General features: G+C 43.3%; 1 protein-coding gene across 1 annotated transcript in view; it reads left to right on the forward strand.

The window, feature by feature from the left end:
• The window catches only part of PKP1 (plakophilin 1), a 443,197-nt gene that overhangs the window by 179,734 nt on the left and 241,086 nt on the right, over positions 1-22,377 (forward strand). The gene's annotated exons all lie outside the window — the stretch shown is intronic.

The raw sequence follows: 22,377 nt of genomic DNA on the forward strand, positions 1-22,377 counted from the left end.
ACTTTGGCGCAGATTTTTAAATCAGAATTAAGGAGGGATATGGGCCTAAAGTTTTGCGGTGAATCAGGTGTTTTCCCTGGTTTCGGGAGTGTCACTATCACTGCACTCAGCATTTCTTTCGGAAAAGAACCTTTCATTATTGCGTGTTTCAGGATTTCAAACAGGTGAGGGAGGAGAGCTTCTTAAAAAGTTTTATAATAGGCTCCAGACAAGCCATCAGGACCAGGAGCTTTATGAAGCGGGAGAGCCCTGATTATTTTGGAGACCTCTGTCTCTGACAAGGGGAGGTTGAGATCTTCTAATTGATGGGGTGATAAACGTGGGAGTTTTAGGTCAGTCAAGAAATCTTTGACGACTTGTTGGGTTGGTTGTGGATTAGTTGTATGGGATTGTAAATTATATAGGGATTCGTAGTATTCCTTAAATTTCTGTGCTATATCTTCCTTTGAGTATGTTTTGGTATTACCCAGGGGATCTTTTAGAAATGGTATCTTACTTTTCACCGCCCTAGCTTTTAATCTATGCGCCAGAAGCTTACTAGCTTTATTATCCTGAGAGTAGTATTGTGCTTTAATGGATTGCAGGTTTTTTAAATATTTATACATTAAGCAATCCTTTAATTTAATCCGCAGATTTCTTATCTTTTCAGTCTTAGCTTGGGATACGTTCACTTTGTTCAGAGCTTCTACTTGACGCAATTGTGCTAATGTTTCATCAAATTGACTCTCCCTTTCCTTCTTTGCTCTATGTCCCCACTTTATAAAAAGACCTCTAATAAACGCCTTGTGTGCGTTCTACAGAACAAAAGGGTCACTTACAGAATTAACATTCAGCAGAAAATATTCCTCTATACCCTTCCGCAATTCTTCTTTATACTTAGGGTGAGACATCAAATATGCATTATTTCTCCATAAAAAAATGAGAAGTTGTGTTATGAACATCCTTAACACACATAGTAATAGCTGCATGATCTGACCATTTAATCAGTTCAATAGAAGATTTTTCCACTTTTTGTATCAGAGAGCGACCCACTAGAAATAAATCTATACGTAAATAAGACTTATGCACTTGAGAATAAAAGGAATAATCCCTTTCTGTGTCGTGTTGAATACGCCATATGTCATATATATCTTCCCGGAGTAGGACAGATGCTAAGGATTGATAGTGGGTTTTATGGTCACTCGTGGAGTCCATTGTGGGGTCATGAATGGTATTGAAGTCCCCACATACCACTAGTTCTCCTCGTCTAACCTTATTGATCTTGCAAAATAATTTGTTAATGAAGCGAATTTAGTATGTATTTGGAGCATATGCAACCACTATTGTAAATAACACATTGTTGAGCTCTCCTATCTGGATAATGTATCTCCCTCCTGGATCTGCAAAAGTCGATATTGGATTAAAAGCAACTGTGTTTCTTATTGCTAATAGTACCCCTCTCTGTTTTTTAGTGTAATGAGAAAGGATAATGTTAGGGAATTGGGCGTGTTTTATTCTATGAGCATCCTGTTCTAGTATGTGAGTCTCTTGTGCACAGAGTATATCCCCTTTCAGGGACAGAGCTTCTTTCCACATAAACGCTCTTTTGTGGGGGCTGTTCAAGCCTTTCACATTTATAGAGACAAACGTAACCATTACAATATAGTGGAGAAAAGAGAGTATGGGCGTGAGGTATCTTGAGATATCTGGTATGCTTATCCGATCGGAGGAGAGCTGTGTATGCTCCCAGACCCGCAAAAGGTGACATTATATTTCTCCGTTTAGGTAGAGATATATCTATTGTGTTATCCTCTAATTTCTTCAATTCACTATTCAAAAGACATAGGTAACAAACCAACATAATTGGGTGCCTCATGACCCAGGTAGAGTCGCACCAACCACACAAACATTTTAAACACATATACAGCTGAGTAAGCTGTTGATGTATACCGGGACAATTTTCTCAGGGCTCGAATCCCAGAGACATGCCAGGACTCCAAACGGCAACTGTGTCACGCTGTATTGGTGACTCTTTAGCGAGGAAGTCTCTTCCGAGGTGGCACCACTTGCCAATCTTGCCCTATGCGATTATGTGTCCGCTCTTGTTCCTCCATCATCTCCGGACAAGGAAGATTCCTGGAATGTAAGAACTTTCTTCCCTCTACCAGATTTGAGATAACATGAAATGTTCCATTATGGCGTATCAGAATTTTAACAGGGAAGCCCCATCTATAAGCGATGTTATGATCTCGTAGAATTGCCGTTATCGGTGACAAGCTTTTACGCATGCGAAGGGTTGCTAAAGATAGATCCGCATACAGTTTGATATGCTGATAAGGCGCTGGTATATCTCCCATCAACCGTACCGCTGCCATCAACGCGTCTTTGACGTGATAGTAATGAATCCTGATAAGGACGTCTCTCGGTAAGGTTTCCGGTAAGTGTTTCGGCTTTGGCACTCTGTGTGCCCTGTCAATTATGATGTCAGTAGCTGAGCTTGTTGGTAGTAATGCCATCATAAGTGCTTGCACATATTTGATGAGATCTACAGTTTGAATGTCCTCCGATACTCCTCTGATCTTCACATTGTTCCGTCTAGAACGATCTTCAAGGTCTATGACTTTAGCTTGTAAGCTTTCAACTTCTGCCACCATGTCTGAGTGTGAGTCTACTAAGTTGTTATGAGACGTTGCAAACTCTCCCATTTTGTGTTCCATATGGTGTGTTCGCTGACCCAGTCCCTGTAATGTAGCAGTAATGGGGGCTAGTAAGGCAGTGAATTCTGAATGTATGGAGGTGCTAAACGCCGTCAGCATCTCCTTCATCAGAGTACCCGATGCTGGACTATCATTGGTGGGAATGTCCTTGAATGATTTTATCCCCGAAGCTGGACCCCGGGAGTGAGAGTCTCTCTCTCTTACCTCGGTGTCCCGTCCTGACTGCACCTGTAACTTGAGGCGCTGCTTCTCAGGGCTGAGTGAAGGGGATGATGGCGTCGACCTCGTGGCGCCCTCGTCACTAACCTCCTCCAGGGACTCCACTGCCAGAGGACTATATCGGGATCCCGGAATCATCTTTTGCATCGACCTCCTGGATTCCGTTGAGGTAAGTGTGGATCTTCTCATATCCTGGGAAGAGCTGGCGGAGTGGGGTGAAGCTGGTTTTCCCGGGCTTGAAGAAGAAGGACATGAGGTGAGGCCAGCAGCCCCGTCGTCTCCTTCCCGGTCTTTCTCAAAGTAGAAGTCCAATTTGCCTTGTTGTTTAAGGCTTCTCTTGCCCCTTGTCATCATGAGTGGTTATGACCACTTTTCGGGCTTCCAAATCACTTTTAGTAGAGCCTAGCTTTGAAAGTAGCTTTGATGTTGCCGGAGCTCCGGATTCAAGCTGCCATGTCTCTCGGCTGCCAAGCCACGCCCCCACCCTGTGCGTTTTTTAAAAAAAAATGTGGAAACATTTTTTGTGTTGTGATGTTGTGTAAGAATTTAGTCATACAAATTAGTGTGAACAAATTAGGATTATGTGAAAAAATGTCAATCAATTTTCATGGACAAATTAGGACAAAAATTGTGGGTAATTTAGTTTGTGATGCACCAAAACTTATGGCACAGCAATTAGGTGGTATAACTTGGCATGCAGCAATTAGGAGTAAAACTTATTTTGCAGCAATTAGGTGGTATTACGTAGCATGCACCTTTTAGGGGTAAAACCTATGGAGCATCAATTAGATGGTATAACTCAGTGTACACCAATTAGGAGTGAAACTTATGGTGCAGCAATTCGGTGGCATAACTTGGCATGCACCAATTAGGAGTTTAACTTATTGCGCAGCAATTAGGTGGTATTACTTAGCATTCACCTTTTAGGAGTAAAACCTATGGAGCAGCAATTAGGTAGTATAACTTAGTGTGCACCAATTAGGAGTGAAGCTTATGGCGCAGCAATTAGGTGGTTTAAACTGTCATGTACCAACTAGGAGTAAAACGTATGGCGCTGCAATTAGGTAGTATAACTTGGCATGTACCAAGTGGGAGTAAAACTTATGGTGCAGCAATTTGGTAGTATAATTTAGTGTGCAGCAATTTGAAGTAAAACTTATACCACCTAAATGCTGGGCCATAAATATTACCCCTAATTGGTGCACACCTAGTTATGGCGCGGCAATTATGTGGCACACACCAATTAGGAGTAAAACTTATACCACCTAATTTCTGTGCCATAAGTTTTACTGCTAATTGGTGCATGACAAGTTATACCACCTGGACCATAACTTGGCATTCATCAATTAGGAGTAAAAGTTATGGCGCCGCAATCGGGGGATATAATTTTTCATCCACGAATTAGGAGGAAAAGTATAGCGTAGCAATCAGGTGGCATAACGTGTCATGTGCCAACTAGGAGTTAAATTGTTGGTGGTGGAGATCAAAGGACCAGCACCTAGGAGGATGGGGGGCACAGATGGGGTGATGCAGGGGTTAATCACCCTGTTTGGGGGTGATCAAGGGGTTAATTAGTTGTTTTTAGGGCCTAATTCTTCTCGTTTCACAATGAAGCTCTCCCTCTTTCTCACTGAAATGAGGTGGTTAGAGTACAGGCTTTAGGTAAAAAAAAAAACGCCCCATACGTGTCATAATGCTAAGTGTCAGTTACATTGACTGACCAATCACAGCGATCGCCGGGTGGGATCCACCATGATTGACACAGTCAGCATCCCAACCACCTTTTGTAGTAATGGGCTGCTGTCGGTGATAGCAGCCGTCACAACTGTGTCATTTGACATGGTGGCGGTTTAAAGCCATGACATAATAGTACGTACGTGTCATGCCGTACTATTATTTCATAGTGCAACAAGGGATTAAAAGCCAAATGGCACTCCCTCCCTTCTGAGCTTTACAGTGTGCCCTGTGTCAAGTTGGGTATGTGGACTCACTGGGCCGTATCACCTTAACGGTATGGCAGCTGTCCAACAGGACACAGGTCACAGTATATAGTTCATATAGGTGTACCTGTGGTAGCTCAGACAGTAGCACGACAGTCTCGACTGGGAGTAGGCAGAAAGCAGGCACCAGGCGTGGTGTAGCAGGACAGGCGTGGTACTCAGCGCAGCACGACTCCAACTCAATACAGCACTTGAACCAGGATAGCACAGGATACAGATTACAGGTAGCAGGAACGGGAAACATTGGTAAATGGAAAACACTTAGGAGATCATTTGCAAAGACAGACTAGGGTAACGACAACAAAGCTCAGGCAATGCAGGGAGGGGCAGAGCTCTTCTAATAGTCCAGGGTAATCTAGGAGGAATTGGCTCAATCTCACACATGTGTACACTCTGGCTCCTTAAGACTGAACTGAGCTCGCGAGCGGATCCTAGTGGTGGTTGCGGAACAGGACGGCCGCATTAGCAGACATCTCTGGAGAAAAGGGCGTCGACAGGATGGGAGGAGTTTCTGGTCAGCGACCACAGACGTTACGGTATCCCCCCTCTTACGCCCCCTCCTCTTGGGACCAGAACACAAAATAAACTTCTTAATGAGGATAGGAGCATTGAGATTGTCCTCTGGCTCCCAGGACCTCTCTTCTGGACCAAACCCCCTCCAATCTACTAAATAAAAGGTTCTTCTTCTTTTTGGTGTGTAGTATCTCCTTAACCTCAAAAGTATCTGATGAACCGCTGGGAGCCACTGCAGGACTAGGAATCTTGGAGTAGCGGTTCGCGACCACAGGTTTCAGAAGGGAGACATGGAAGGAGTTGGGGATCTTGAGGGTAGGAGGCAGCCAAAGCTTGTAAGAGACGGGGTTGATTTGTTGCAAAATCTCAAAGGGTCTGATGAACCTGGGAGAAAACTTGTACGATGGCTACATCAGCCGGATACTCTTAGAGGACAGCCAAACCTTAGTGCCTGGAAGAAACTGGGGAGGCTCTTGTCTTCTTGTGTCTACCATTCTTTTCATGCGATCTTTGTGGATGTTGGCCGTAGACAATGAAGAATGGGCTGGAGGCGGTGGACTCGCTAGTGTCGTTGTTGTAGGAGAACTCAGCCCAAGGTAGCAGCGTCACCCAGTCATCATGTTGCCTGGAGATAGATTATGGAGAACTATCTACGACACTTTGATTTATTCTCTTGACTTGACCATTGGACTGGGGATGGTAGGCTAAGGAAAAGTCCAACTTCACACGAGGAGTCCGCAGAGGGCTCTCCAGAACTTTGAGGTGAACTGAACCCCCCGATCTGACACAATATGCAGAGGCAAGCCGTTGAGACGGAAGATGTGTTGGATGAAGAGATTGGCCAGTCGGGAAGCAGAAGGTAGGCAGGTCAGTGGAACAAAATGAGCCATCTTGGAGAATCGGTCCACCACCACCCAGACTGTACTGCAACCAGCAGAGGGAGGCAGGTCTGTGACAAAGTCCATAGCAATATGTTGCCAGGGGGCATCGGGCACAGGCAGCGGCTGGAGCAAGCCAGCCGGTTTGGAGTGGGTAACTTTATTTGCTGCGCACACTATTAAGGAAGAGACAAAGTCTGTGATGTCTGGGAACCACCAGAACTGACGAGCAATCAGGTCTTGGGTCTTACGGGCACCCGCGTGACCTGCTAGTTTGGAACTGTGTCCCTAGCGGAGGATTCTTCTGTCTGCCGGACGCACAAAAGTCCTCCCCGGGGGAATGTCTCTAACTTGCAGAGGGTTGACTGGGATGATGCAGGATGGATCACTAATATTCTATCGAGACTGCATAGTGTTCTCTGTCTGGAATGACCTGGACAAGGCATCGGACCTCACATTCTTGTCGGCCGGACGGTAGTGGAGCTCAAACTGGAACCGGCCAAAGAACAGCGACCACCTGCCTGAGGGGGATTCAGTCGTTGGGCCGTTTGGGGATAGGTGAGGTTCTTGTGGTCCGTGAATATCTTGATTGGATGAACTGTGCCCTCTAGTAGATGTCTCCACTCCTCCAGAGCCAATTTGATGGCCAGTAGCTCCCGATCCCCAATCGAGTAGTTGCGTTCTGCGGAAGAAAAGTCTTGCCCTTGGAACCTCTCTAGTACAGGAGTGCACCAGCACCGACAGAGGAGGCATCCCCCTCAACGAGAACTGTCAAGAATACATCTGGATGATGGAGGATAAAGGCTGATGTGAAGGCACTCTTCAGGCTATTAAATGCGGATTCCGCCTCAGGAGTCCACACCTTGGCGTTCATGCCTTTCTTGGTGAGGGTAGAGATAGGAGATGTCAGTGAGAAGTTTGGAATGAACTGTCTGTAGAAATTGGCGAATCCCAGGAAAAGTAGTATGGACCTCCAAGCCTTGAGGGCCTGGCCATTCCAGGATGGCCTTTACCTTCTCAGGATCCATCTTGAGGCCTTGATCTGGGATTATGTAGCCTTTCCTGGGTAGAGCATCTTTCTCAAACACGCACTTCTCCAACTTGACGTACAGGCAATTCTCCCTCAACCGCAGCAAAACTTGACGGACATGTCTCTGATGAGTCATTGGATCTGGAGAAAAAATCAAGATGTCATCAAGATAGACCACAATACAAACATAGAGGAGGTCACGGAAGATGTAATTAACAAACTCTTAAAAGACCGCTGGAGCATTACACAGGCCGAAGGGCATTACTATATATTCATAGTGTCCGCTACGGGTGTTAAATGCAGGTCTAGCTCTAAAAAAAACTTGGCTCCTCATATACAATCAAACAGTTCAGAAATCAATGGCAACATATACAGTGAAGGAAATAAGAATTTGATCCCTTGCTGATTTTGTAAGTTTGCCCACTGTCAAAGTTATGAACAGTCTAGAATTTTTAGGCTACTTTAATTTTACCAGTGAGAGATCGATTATATTAAATAAAAAACAGAAAATCACATAGTCAAAATTATATTTATTTATTTGCATTGTGCACAGAGAAATAAGTATTTGATCCCCTACCAACCATTAAGAGTTCAGCCTCCTCCAGACCAGTTACACGCTCCAAATCAACTTGGTGCCTGCATTAAAGACAGCTGTCTTAAATGGTCACCTGTATAAAAGACTCCTGTCCACAGACTCAATTAATCAGTCTGACTCTAACCTCTACAACATGGGCAAGACCAAAGAGCTTTCTAAGGATGTCAGGGACAAGATCATAGACCTGCACAAGGCTGGAATGGGCTACAAAACCATAAGTAAGACGCTGGGTGAGAAGGAGACAACTGTTGGTGCAATAGTAAGAAAATGGAAGACATACAAAATGACTGTCAATCGACATCGATCTGGGGCTCCATGCAAAATTTCACCTCGTGGGGTATCCTTGATCCTGAGGAAGGTGAGAGCTCAGCCGAAAACTACACGGGGGAACTTGTTAATGATCTCAAGGCAGCTGGGACCACAGTCACCAAGAATACCATTGGTAACACATTATGCCGTAATGGATTAAAATCCTGCAGTGCCCGCAAGGTCCCCCTGCTCAAGAAGGCACATGTACAGGCCCGTCTGAAGTTTGCAAATGAACATCTGGATGATTCTGAGAGTGATTGGGAGAAGGTGCTGTGGTCAGATGAGACTAAAATTGAGCTCTTTGGCATTAACTCAACTCGCCGTGTTTGGAGGAAGAGAAATGCTGCCTATGACCCAAAGAACACCGTCCCCACTGTCAAGCATGGAGGTGGAAACATTATGTTTTGGGGGTGTTTCTCTGCTAAGGGCACAGGACTACTTCACCGCATCAATGGGAGAATGGATGGAGCCATGTACCGTCAAATCCTGAGTGACAACCTCCTTCCCTCCACCAGGACATTAAAAATGGCTCGTGGCTGGGTCTTCCAGCACGACAATGACCCGAAACATACAGCCAAGGCAACAAAGGAGTAGCTCAAAAAGAAGCCCATTAAAGAGGCTCTGTCACCAGATTTTGCAACCCCTATCTGCTATTGCAGCAGATAGGCGCTGCAATGTAGATTACAGTAACGTTTTTATTTTTAAAAAAACGAGCATTTTTGGCCAAGTTATGACCATTTTTGTAGTTATGCAAATGAGGCTTGCAAAAGTCCAAGTGGGTGTGTTTTAAAGGAAAAGTCCAAGTGGGCGTGTATTATGTGCGTACATCGGGGCGTTTTTAATACTTGTACTAGCTGGGCGCTGTGAAGAGAAGTAACATCCTCTTCTCTTGAGAACGCCCAGCTTCTGACAGTGCAGACCTGTGACGTCACTCACAGGTCCTGCATCGTGACGGCCACATCGGCACCAGAGGCTACAGTTGATTCTGCAGCAGCATCAGCGTTTGCAGGTAAGATCGACTTACCTGCAAACGCTGATGCTGCTGCAGAATCAACTGTAGCCTCTGGTGCCGATGTGGCCGTCACGATGCAGGACCTGTGAGTGACGTCACAGGTCTGCACTGTCAGAAGCTGGGCGTTCTGAAGAGAAGAGGATGTTACTTCTCTTCACAGCGCCCAGCTAGTACAAGTATTAAAAACGCCCCGATGTACGCACATAATACACGCCCACTTGGACTTTTACTTTTAAACACACCCACTTGGACTTTTGCAAGCCTCATTTGCATAACTACAAAAATGGTCATAACTTGGCCAAAAATGCTCGTTTTTTAAAAATAAAAACGTTACTGTAATCTACATTGCAGCGCCGATCTGCTGCAATAGCAGATAGGGGTTGCAAAATCTGGTGACAGAGCCTCTTTAAGGTCATGGAGTGGCCTAGCCAGTCTCCAGACCTTAATCCCATCGAAATCTTATGGAGGGAGCTGAAGATCCGAGTTGCCAAGCAACAGCCTTGAAATCTTAATGATTTACAGATGATCTGCAAAGAGGAGTGGGCCAAAATTCCATCTAACATGTGTGCAAACCTCATCATCAACTACAAGAAACGTCTGACTGCTGTGCTTGACAACAAGGGTTTTGCCACCAAGTATTAAGTCTTGTTTGCCAAAGGGATCAAATACTTATTTCTCTGTGCACAATGCAAATAAATATATATAATTTTGACTGTGATTTTTTTTTTTATTTTTTTTTATATATAATCTATCACTGGTAAAATTAACCTAGCCTAAAAATTCTAGAATGTTCATGTCTTTGACAGTGGGTAAATTTACAAAATCAGCAAGGAATCAAATACTTATTTCCTTCACTGTATCTATTTTTTACCGTGATCTGGTTGAGACCCCGGTAGTCTTGACAAAGTAGAACCCGGCTCCTGCCGGGGAGGAAGACTTCCGTATGAAGATCCTCTCCAAGTTCTCCTTAACATAGGCGGACATGGACTGAGTCTCTCGCAAGGAGAGAGTATATACCCTACCACGGCGGAGGGATGCATCAGGAATCCGCTCGATAGGACAGTCATACGCCCAGTGTGGGGGCAGCGTCTCCGCCTCTTTCTTGCTGAAGACATCCGAGGACGCAGAATAATTACAAGGCAATCCTGCCAAGGACTGAGGAAGAGGAGGCTGAGCCGGATGAACCTGTACCAGGCAGCAGTTGAGACACTCGGGACCCCACTGGAGAACCTCTCCAGAATTCCAGGACTGGGGCATGTAGTCTGAGCCAGGGCAGGCCCAGCAGCACAGGACAAAGAACGAGAGCAGCTCGAAATGGAGGTCTCCCACTTGGAGCCTCAGCGGCTTGGTCACAGCTACAACCGGGTCTGGCCGAGGTAGTCCATTCACAGATGCAACCATCGAAGGCCTCTCCAGAGGGGTTGTGGGCAACTGGAGAAGATCCACCAGGTCTCTCTGAATGAAGGTTTCTGCGGATTCAGAGTCCAGAAAAGCAGCGACCCGGTGCGTTCTTTCGCCGGACATTATGGTCACGGGAATGGACAATTTAGAAAAAAGACCCTCTTCACCCAGGGTTGAATCTCCACCCAACCCTAGTCTCTGGGGCTTTTGGGGGCACAGATGCACAAGATGGTCTCCGAGGCCGCAATACAGACAGTCCCGAAGTGCATCTGCAATGTCTCTCCAGGGTAGACCGCTTTAGATGGTCCATCTTCAAAGACTCCTTTGGAGAAACAGCTGATGAGGAGAGTAGGGGTTGCTGCAAAGTAGTAACCATGCTAGGGAGTACTCCCTCCCGGCGAGCCTCTTGGAACCGTTCTCGGATCCTTATATCAATCGGGCGGCAAGAAGGATGAGGTCATCCACGGTAGACGACAGATCTCGTGCGGGAAGTTCGTCCTTAATTACAGGAGACAGTCCCTGCCAGAATGCAGCCACCAGGGCTTCATTGTTCCACAACAATTCTCCCGCCAGGGTGCGGAAGTGGATGGCGTACTCGCCCACGGAAGTGTATCCCTGGCGTAGGTTCAGCAAGGAAGCGGCTGCCAGCGAGACTCGTCCAGGCTCCTCAAACACCGTGCAAAATGTCTGTAGGAACCCCTGGAAGTCACGGGTCTCTGGTCCTTGTCTCTCCCAGATAGGGTTCGCCCATGCAAGGGCCCTGCGTGTGAGGAGAGAGACGATGAAAGCGACCCTTGCGCCATCAGTCGAAAATGCCCTTGCATTCAGGCTAAAGGGGATCTGGCACTGCTTCAAAAATCCACGGCAGGTATTCGCGTCTCCATCATAGCGATAAGGCAGCGGCAAAGAAAATTGGGGATCAGCTCTGCGAGGAGGTGTAGTCGGAGGATCTGTACTGCCAGGAGGTGTAGTAGGATGAATGGCAGCTTGCACATCCAGCCGATGTGCAATAATGTTCAATGCCTGGAGTAGTTGGTCCTGTCAAAACCGACGGTCTAGCATATCCGCCCGCATCTCTTGTGACGTCATCATGGTCTTGGATTGACCAGCGGGGTCCATGGTCTGAGCTTACTGTCACGGGTACGTGGACTCACTGGGCTGTATCGCCTTAACGGTATGACAGCTGGCCAACAGGACACAGGTCACAGTCTATAGTTCGTATAGGTGTACCTGTGGTAGCTCAGACAGTAGCAAGTTAGGCTCGGCTGGGACTAGGCAGCAGGCAGGCTCCAGACGTGGTGTAGCAGGACAGGCATGGTACTCAGCGCAGCACGACTCTAACTCAATACGGCACTTGGACCAGGATAGCACAGGTTACAGGTAGCAGGAACGGGAAACACTGGGAACTGAAAAACACTTAGGAGACCATTTGCAAAGACAGACTAGGGTACCGACAACAAAGCTCAGGCAATGCAGGGAGAGGCAGAGCCCTTCTTATAGTCCAGGGTGATCTGTGAGCAATCAGCTCAATCTCACACATGTGTGCGCTCTGGTTCCTTAAGACTGGACTGAGCCCGCGAACGCACCCTAGTGGTGGTTGCGGAACAGGACGGCCGCATGTGCAGACATCTCTGGAGAGAAGGGCGTCGACAGGATGGGAGGAGTTCGTGGTCAGCGACCACGGACGTTACATCCAGACAGCAGTTTACGTCCACATATAGTGTCCCGCCTAACAATTTATGTTAATAAGGTTGTGTCTCCAGTGGCAAAATCTGGTCACAACATATTGTGCACTGAAATGGCATATCAGTGGAAAGATTTCAATTTTCAATTTGCACCATCCGCTGCTCATTAATTTCTGGTAAAAAAAACACCCGTGTCATCAAAATGCTCACTACACACCTCGATAAATGCCTTGAGGTGTTTCCACTGTACTGGTTTCTCAGAGCAATGTAACATGGTGCCCAAATACCAGTCCAGCAAAATCTGCGCTACAAAACCAAATGGTGCTTCATCTTTTTTTTAACCCTATAATGTCTATATGCACTAACAGCCGTTATGGCCACATATGGGGTTTTTGCTGTATTCGGAAAAAAATTGCATAACAAATTGTGTTTTTTTTTTCTTCTCCTATTACCCCTTATGAGAATGAAAAATTATAATAATAAAACTACATATTTTTAAAATATATATTTTCTTTCATTTTCATGGCCCAATTCTAATCCAATCTAGCATCATAAATATTGAGTTGCGTTTTTCTGAACACTTGCATATCTGCAAAATCCTGTGAAACGCCTAAAGCCTTCTAACGTCCTAAAAAATAAAAGGACATTTAAAAAATTATTCCAACATTAAGTAGATCTAAAGGAAATGTTAATTCTTAAGTCTTTTGAGTGGTATCATTATCTGTCTTAGAAGCAGAAAATTAACTTTACACACTATTCCCTAATTGTCTGTTTTAAAAGTAGGCAGATTTAGAACACTAAACCCCTGCTTCATATTCAGCTACATTGCAGGGTTTTCGAGCATAAACAGCCATTTAAGGGTATGTGCACACAGCTTATTTTCGGCCATTTTTTGGGCTGTAAACGGCCGAAAAATCGGAAGCAGACGGGAAGTTTTTTTACGAGGCCGTTTTTCAAAACGTCCGCGTAAAAAAACTCCCGCAAAAAAGTGCATGTCACTTCTTGAGATGTTTTTGAAGTCGTTTTTCTTTGACTCTATAGAAAAACAGCTCCAAAAACAGCCGTAAAAAATGTGAGTTGCTAAAAAAAAACGCTGAAATTCCAAAGCTGTTTTCCCTTGAAAACAGCTCCGTATTTTTAGCCGTTTTTTGTTAAGCGTGTGAACATAGCCTAAAGCCTATCCTCAATGGGATTTAAGTCAGGACTTTGACTTTGCCACTCTAAAACCCTTTATTGTCTTACTTTTGGGCCATTTAGAGATTAACTTCCTTGTGTGTTAGATCGTTATCCTGCTTCATATCCAGTTGTGCTTGAGCTCTAGGTCGCAAACTGACTAGTAGATATTCTCCCACAGAATTTTCTGATAGAGAACAGAATTCATGGTTCCATCACTTATGACAAGTCATCTAGGTCCTACAGAAGCAAAGCATACCCAGACCATCATACTACCACCACCATGCTTGACTGTTGGTATGATTTTGGTGTGTGAAAATCTTTTAAGCTAAAACTAAATATAATTGGAGGAAACGTAATTTGCTATTTTTACAGCCCAATTCAAATGAAATCTGTAAAAGTCAAAATGCTCACTTCACCCCTAGATAAATTCCTTATGGGGTGTAGTTTCCATAACGGTCTGTTTGGTTTCTTAAGTTTTTCCTAATTAAAAAAAAAAAGAGTCCCCAAGATCCACAAGGTTTCCTTTCGTTGCACACTAGGGCCAAATATGGGATATTTTTTAAAAACTGCAGAATCAGGGTAATAAATATTGAGTTGCGTTTCTCAGTGAACACTTGAGAAATGCAACACAGAGAAGCCTTTTAACGTCCTAAAAAAAGGACTTATGCCAAAATAAAGTAGATATATTGGAAATGTTAATTATTAACGATTTTGTGTGGTATCATTATCTGTCTTCGAAGCAGAGAATTTTCTCTACTAACTTTTCCCTAAAAGTCAGTTTTTGAGGTAGGCTGGTTTGGAACACTAAAACCCAGCTGCATAATGACATGGTAAAAATAGAAGAAGTTCAATAAGCAGGCTCAACACACTTGTCTCGTCAGGTCTTGTAGTCCTACACATTAGGAGTACATTAAAGAAGGCTTGCAGGCTTTCAAGGATAATCCATTAGATTAAGACTACGTGCACATCTATATAAAAAATATAGCTTTTTATTGGCAACTCATTAAAAAAGAGAAAAAGTGAACAGAGTGCATTTAAGTTGCGTGACACTTACGCGTTTCGAACAGAGTTGTTCTTAATTATAGCATAAGTCACTGTGAAACTACACAGTATTTAAAACCACAGTTAACCAATCCTGTCTCCTACATAACAGACTTTACTGGTACCCCTAATACAATCAATTCTACGTCATTAGGTTAACCACAGTGGTATATTAGATAAACCTACAGCATTCCGGTTAGAAGAAGTTACCCCCTATCCATATGATAGGGGGTAACTTGCTGATCGGTTTGTTTTCCCGACAGCTGGGACCCCCACTATTCACAGCGGTCCCGTTCCCCCTGTTTGAATGGAGCAGCAGATCATTCTCTATGGGAGTGCCGGAGATAGCCGAGTACAGCGTTCGGGTATTTCCGCCGCTCCCATAGAGAATGACTGGAGCGGCAGTACATGGTTACATACAGGGGCGTAACTAGGAAACATTAGGCCCCATAGCAAATATTTGACTGGGCCCCCCTCCCCTGGGTGCCACACACAGCCTGGCCTTGTAGATGGTGCCCCCTGTAAATAGTAACATACAGCCCCCTCCTTTAGACAGTGCTATACAGCTCCCCCTGTAGACAGTGCTATACAGCTCCCCCTGTAGACAGTGCTATACAGCTCCCCCTGTAGATAGTGCTATACAGCTCCCACTGTAGACAGTGCTATACAGCTCCCACTGTAGACAGTGCTATACAGCTCCCACTGTAGACAGTGCTATACAGCTCCCACTGTAGACAGTGCTATACAGCTCCCACTGTAGACAGTGCTATACAGCTCCCCCTGTAGACAGTGCTATACATCCTCTCCATACAGTTCTATACAGCCCCCCTGTAGACATTGCTATACAACTTCCCTATACAGTGCTATACAACCCTCCCTGTAGACTGTGATATACTTTCAAGTATCACAAAGAGGGACAATTAATGTGGTGCGCAGCATAATTTTCTTTTAAGCCACGCCTCCAATCTCACCCAATCCCCGCTCATACACACCCGGTTCAGCCCAAACAGTATAATTCCCCCATAGCTGCCACCATGCAGTACAATATCCACACAGATGCCCCATATAGTATAATGCCCAGACAGATGCCCCATACAGTATAATGCCCACACATGACATCAAGTTTAACCAAGGGATGGGAAAAGAGAATTTTCTCCACATTGGAGCTAATATTTTTTTGTCCTAGGAAATTATCTAAGACTTTCTTAAAGCCATCTACTGTAGCTACTGTGACCAGCCACTGCAGTAGACTATTCCATAGATTCACAGTTCTCACAGCAAAGAAGGCTTGTCACCTCTGCAGCTTGAACCTTTTTTTCTCCAGACAGAGGGAGTTCCCCTTTATTTTTTGAGAGGGTTTTACATGGAACAGGATTTCACCATATTTTTTATATGTCCCATTCATCTATTTATATAAGTTAATCATGTCCCCCTTAGTTGTCTCTTTTCAAGGCTAAATAGGTTTAATTATTTTAATCTTTCCTCATAACTTAGATTCTCCATGCCCCTTATTAGCTTTGTTGCTCTTCTTTGTATTTTTTCCAACTCCAGGGCATCCTTTCTATGAACTGGAGCCCAAAACTGATTGCATATTCTACAGGAGGCCTCACTAATGCTTTGTAAAGTGGTAATATTATATCCCTGTCCCGCGAGTCCATGCCTCTTTTAATACACGACAATATCTTGCTAGCCTTTGAAGCAGCTGATTGACATTGCATGCTGTTATTTAGTTTATGATCTAAAAGTACACCCAGATGCTTCTCAACAAGTGACTCCCCCCAAATAGCTCCCCCTAGCACAAATGATGCATATTGTTGGTACCCAGATGCATAACTTTACATTTATCTACATTCAACTTAATTTGCCAAGTGGATGCCCAAACACTTAGTGTGTTCAAATCAGCTTGCAATTTACAAACATCTTCCATAGACTGAACAATACTACATAGCTTGGTTTCATCTGCAAAAATAGAAGTAGTGCTATTAATCCCATCCTCTATATCATTAATAAATAAGTTGAAAAATAGTGGTCCCAGCACGGAACCCTGGGGTACATCACTTATAACCGGGGACCATTCAGAGTAGGAATCATTGACCACAACTCTCTGGATACGGTCCTTGAGCCAATTCTCAATCCAATTACACACTGTACTTTCTAAACCTATAGTCCTTAATTTACCAATTAGAACTATATGAGGGACAGTGTCAAATGCCTTTGCAAAGTCCAAAAACACTATATCCACAACAGCCCGTCTGTCTAGGCTTCTGCTCACCTCTTCATAAAAACAAATCAGGTTGGTTTGACAGCTTCTGTCCTTAAAATCGTGCTAGCTGTCACTTATAATCAGGGCTGTCATCAGGGCCGTACTAGTGGTACTCCCGTCAGGGGCCCAGCCACATAGTTGAAGAAAAGGGGCCTGCCGGGCTGTAGTCCCCCATCAGACTGTTGGCCCTGGACGAATAAGAAACAAACTTCAGCATCGTAGAGGAATAACAGAAGGGGAAGATGCAGCATGAGAAGCAGAAGCTCCGTGTGGAGATCCCGCCCCGTTATATTCTTACAGTGCACTCAAATTACCATTTTGCCGTGATTTAGCAAAAATTGTGTAAAAAAAAAAGAAGGGATTTGACCGCACTGTGTAAATAAACTAAGGCCTTATTCAGACAGCCGTGTTTGCGCCGTGAAATACGGAGCGTGTCTCGGCCATATTTCCCAAGCCGACCACAATTTATGGAGCCGGACTCCTAGCATCACATTTAACAATGCTGAACAGAGAAGCAAAAAGCACGGCGCCACATTGTGCAGGTCAATAAGGCAAAAATAGAGTAGAAAACGTAGTCTTTTATGCTCACCACGTAGAGGTAGATAAAGGCAATAGGTAAATCCACTGGTGCTGCTGCCAGGATCCAAAACCGGTGAACCGGGTGGTCACCGCTAATTAGAACATGTGAAGATAGTGAAAAAAGAAAGGATCCTATGGGGCGCTGCTGCGTGGCTGTTATAAATAATCAATGGTAATAAGAAATGTATAAATAAATAGATGTTTATTGTAAACATAAATGGCTACGCGTTTCAACGCTGTACTAGCGTCTATCCTATAGATGTAATTTTCTTTCTATTTGATATGCATGTGTACTCGGTGGTAGGATAATGCAGATGCCGTTGCAGTGAATCAGCATTGTCTGTATGGGATGGCACTGCGTTAACCCCCCCCCCCCAACAAACTCATAGCTAACAGAACCTTTTTCATATAGTACCTATAGCATACCTGTGTTGAGGTGTTTGGATAACTGATTCACTTATTTACTCTCAGTTTTAATACCTCGTTGTGTTTTTATATTTTGTATCTTGATGTAACAATAAAATTATATATATTCTTTGTGTACTTATGGTTCACGACTCCTTTCCTCATGTTTTCAATGTAATTTCGGAGTTTCGCTATTCTATAGTGATGTTCTTGGAGGTGTCTTGACACCATTGTGTGGGTGACACCTAGCCAAATTACCATACCTGTGAGACATTCTGGTTGTAAATTACAATATAAGGCTATATTCAGACGAACGTGTGTGAAATCAACCGTGAATAACATAATGCCCCCAGACCAATAACACGTCATCTATGTAACACCCATACCACACTATAGCCTCACCAAAACTAGGTAGTAGATTGGAAGTAGGGCTGGGCGATTAATCTAATTAATTTGCCATTTCAAGTTGTCACGATTCTGGATTTGCCCAGAATCGTGAAATGGTTACAGGCCCCGCCCCATAGCAGGAGAGCAAAGAAAAAAAAAAGCTTTATTAACAAGCAGACACGCTGCACAGTGCATCTACTTTAATGAATGCCGACAGTGAGCATGAGTGAGAGGACTATGGGTTTCTATCACTGTGTGTGAGTCGAGAGATTGTTTTATACGGAGACCCGTTCTTCCAGGCAGCTTCTTAACCCATTCAGTTCCTGCTGCATTTCAATGAAAAGATGCTCTGTCACCACATTATAAGTGCCCTATCTCAAACATAATGTGATAGGCACTGTAATGTAGATCACAGCAGTGGTTTTTATTTAGAAAAACAATACATTTTGACAGAGTTATGACCTATTTGAGATTTATGCTAATGACTTTCTTAATAGACAACTGGGCGTGTTTTTAGTTTTTGACCAAGTGGGCGTTGTAAAGAAGTGTATGACGCTGACCAATCAGCATCATACACTTCTCTCCATTCATGTACTTGCTGTCACTTACTCACACATTAACGTTACTGAACTGTCTTGAGAGTGTATAGACATCGCATCCTGCCAGGACACAATGTTTATTCACAATCCCGACACTTAGGTAACGTTTGTGTGGGACTTACAGCACAACACATCGAGATCACTCTGTGCTGTAATTTACAGCGTGATCTCTCGAGATCACGCTTGCTGTCATTATGTCCCACACAAACTTTAAGTGTCGGGATTGTGAATAAACATTGCGTCCTGGCTGGAAGCGATGACTCTCAAGACACTTCAGTAACGTTAATGAGTGAGTAAGTGACGACAACTGTGTGTGAGTACATGAATGGAGAGAAGTGCATGACGCTGATTAGTCAGCGTCATACACTTCTTTACAACGCCCAGCGTTCAAAAAGTAAAAACACACCCAGTTGTCTATTAAGAAAGTCATTAGCATAAATCTAAAATATGTCATAACTCTAACTTTTTCTAAATAAAAACCACTGCTGTGATCTACATTACAGCGCCTATCACATTATGTAACAGATAATGTGGTGACAGAGCCTCTTTAAGAAGCTATACCCTATAGCTTCTTAAACCTTGAAATACAGCAGGAACTAAGTGGTTTTCCTTGTCTTCATTTTTCATAAGGCCATAGCAGAGAGGGGTATCAGTGAAGGAGCCTCAGTGCTGGTGATATACAATGTACGGGGTCGGGGGAGGGGGGTTTACTAGTTCTGTGTGGTACTGCTGGTAATAAATCTAAGAGACTTGCCACAGAAGTTATGTCAAAAGAGCAGTCATAAATCACATGCAGACTTTAGGGGTAATTTATCAAGCTTTCTATACCAGTAAATTCACAAAAGCGCCCAAAAGTCACAATTTGCTGTCCAAATTGTGACTTGCCCTTTTTGCGCCACCCACGACACTTTTGTAGAAAGGGGCCTGACGTCTGGGAAAGAGCAGGACCACTGCGGCCTAACAAATTTTTTACAATTTACGCCAGGCAAATTGTAACATAAGGACACATTAAAGGGCCAATTTTGGCCGATGCAACAATCGCGTTCAACAAAACCGCTCGTTGATCGGCGCTTGTTTTCTCCAGTCACAAGGAGCTATGTATGGGGACAAGCGATCCTTTCTCCGATTGCTTGTCCCCATACATTATCATCATGTCGGCAGATGTGTTGCCAACAACGATAATATTAAAGTTTTTTTAAAACTATACGATCAACTGATGAATCAGCGTTTGCTCTTCCATCTGCTGATCGCTGCCCTGTTTACACAGGGCAATTATTGGCAACAAGTGTTCTATGAACGCTTGTCTGCCCGATAATTGCCCAGTGTAAAAGGGCCTTAAGCGTATATGTCTGGATCTTTCCAGGCGTACATGCTAACCGTAGGAAAAAATTTATGTGAATGGGACCTTATGTGTATTTTACCTCAGTTCTCACTGTTCTCCTGCTGCTCATATGCACTACACCATATATACTGTACATTGTTTACTAAATGTACCATAAATACCCTATCTTGGTATTTACTTTTTTCAGTTTATTTAACAAAAATCTGAGAATTGAGATTCAAATCGAAAATCGTTCATAGTGTTGAAAAAAATCTAGATTCTATTTTTTTACAAAATCGGCCAGCCCTAATTGGTAGTGCAGAAAATATAATTTTCTTCCCACCATGCCATAAAAAGTTTGCTAGGGACAGGAAGAACTTTGAGCCCATCTATCTATAAAAAGTAAGATCCGTCGAAAACAATAGATAATTGACTGCCAGCAAAATAAATTCTTGAATCTGTCTCGTTGTTAGGCCTCCGGTCTGCCAGATCAGTCATCGGAACCCCACGATTTGATTGGGATCTGCTTGTAAACACCATAGATGCAGCGCTCGCTTTTAAGCGCTGCATCTAAGGGGTTAATTGGCCGGTTCGGAGGGTAGTTCCAGTCCTGGCCTTGAAGCAGTGATAGCGGTAAGCTATCACTGCTTTAAAATGGTCTGCAGACACAGTACCCTGTTCACACCATGAAGTAATAGTCCGTCATTTTGCATTAACAGGACGTACTATTATGTCACATAGCGTTAAGGGGTTATTGACCGCCCTTAAGCGTTTTCATGGCGCTCATTAAGGGTACTTGTGCCACAGCACTCCCTCTTGACACCGCTGAGTAATAAGCTCGGTACGTGTGTCCTGTGCCGGCTAAACTTGGTTCCGTGCAATCTAGAGACTCCTGTTCTAACGGCTGGATCGGTGCTAAACCGCATAGATGCCTTGGTCAATAGCGTCTGCAGCATCTAAGTATTTTCAGATGGAGGGGGCTCCCTTTGTCATAGAATCGGTACCCCTTTGACCATCGTGGGGTGCCGATGGTTTTCATGGCACCCGGAGGCCTACAGAGGCAGTGCCTGATAGAATGCCTTTCAGTTTTACACTGACAGGCCTAATGCACTATAATACAGAAGTATATCTGTATATTATAAAAGTGATCAAACGATCACATAGCAATGTCCCATAGTGGGACTAAAAAAGTAAAGAAACAGATTAATAAAGTTAATTATAAAGAAATTGAAAATCCCACATAAAAAAATAAAAAATTAATTTTTTCCCCTTACAAATTCTTTATTATGAAAAATAAAAAAACCTACACATAATTAGTATTGCCGTGTCTGTACCGACCCAAACTTGTTGGGTGAAAAATAAATGCTGTAAAAAATAAAACTAAAATCATTTCAAGAATAGCTGTTTTTTGTTCATTCTGCCTTCTTAAAAACGCAATAAAAACCAATGAAAAAGTCGTATTTACTCCAAAATGGTAGCAATAAAAATGATAAATCTTCCCACAGAAAATGAGCCCTCATACAGCTTTGCGGCAGAAAAATAAACATTTTATGGGTCTTATTTATTTGAAAAAAAGTTTTTATTGTGCAAAATTAATAACACTAGTAACATTAGTAAAAAGAACGTTATAAATTTGGTCTCGTCGTTATCATAATGACTCACAGAATATAGTTAATAAAGTTATAACATTATTTATACCACACGGAATACGGCTTAAATTTAAGATGCAAAAAAGAAAGGCGGAATTGCTGTTTTTTGTTTCCATTATTCCCCAAAAAAGTGAATAAAAGTTATATCCTCAAAATGGTGCAATTAAAAAACACAACTCGTCCCGCAGAAAACAAGCCCTCACAAGGCTAAGTCTCTGTAAAAATATAAAGGTTATGGCTTTTGAAATGTGACGATGAAAAGCTTGCTTGGTCATTAAATAGGCACTGTACTGCAGAACTAATTTTGCATAAATCAATATATTTTCTCATTAAGGAACTGGGAAAATATAGTAAATAGAATCGTGGAATATGAAAGAATATGGTTTAGATCTAAAAATAAGGAAATTGAATGGAAAGAGGCGTGGAATACTAAGAATTGAAACTTTTTTTTCTCCTCCCTTTTTTACTTTTTTATTTAGATGAGGGTGGAGGGAATAGGGATAAAAGAATATGAATAATATATATTTTAATATAAATTGTTTGGTATAATGAACTTTGAAAGTAAAGTGGAATAGAGAAAAATGTAATAAAAAAAAAAGGAAAAATAATGATCTTGGAA

Source organism: Rhinoderma darwinii, chromosome 2 (genome assembly GCF_050947455.1).
Source record: "Rhinoderma darwinii isolate aRhiDar2 chromosome 2, aRhiDar2.hap1, whole genome shotgun sequence".
NCBI lineage: Eukaryota > Metazoa > Chordata > Amphibia > Anura > Rhinodermatidae > Rhinoderma > Rhinoderma darwinii.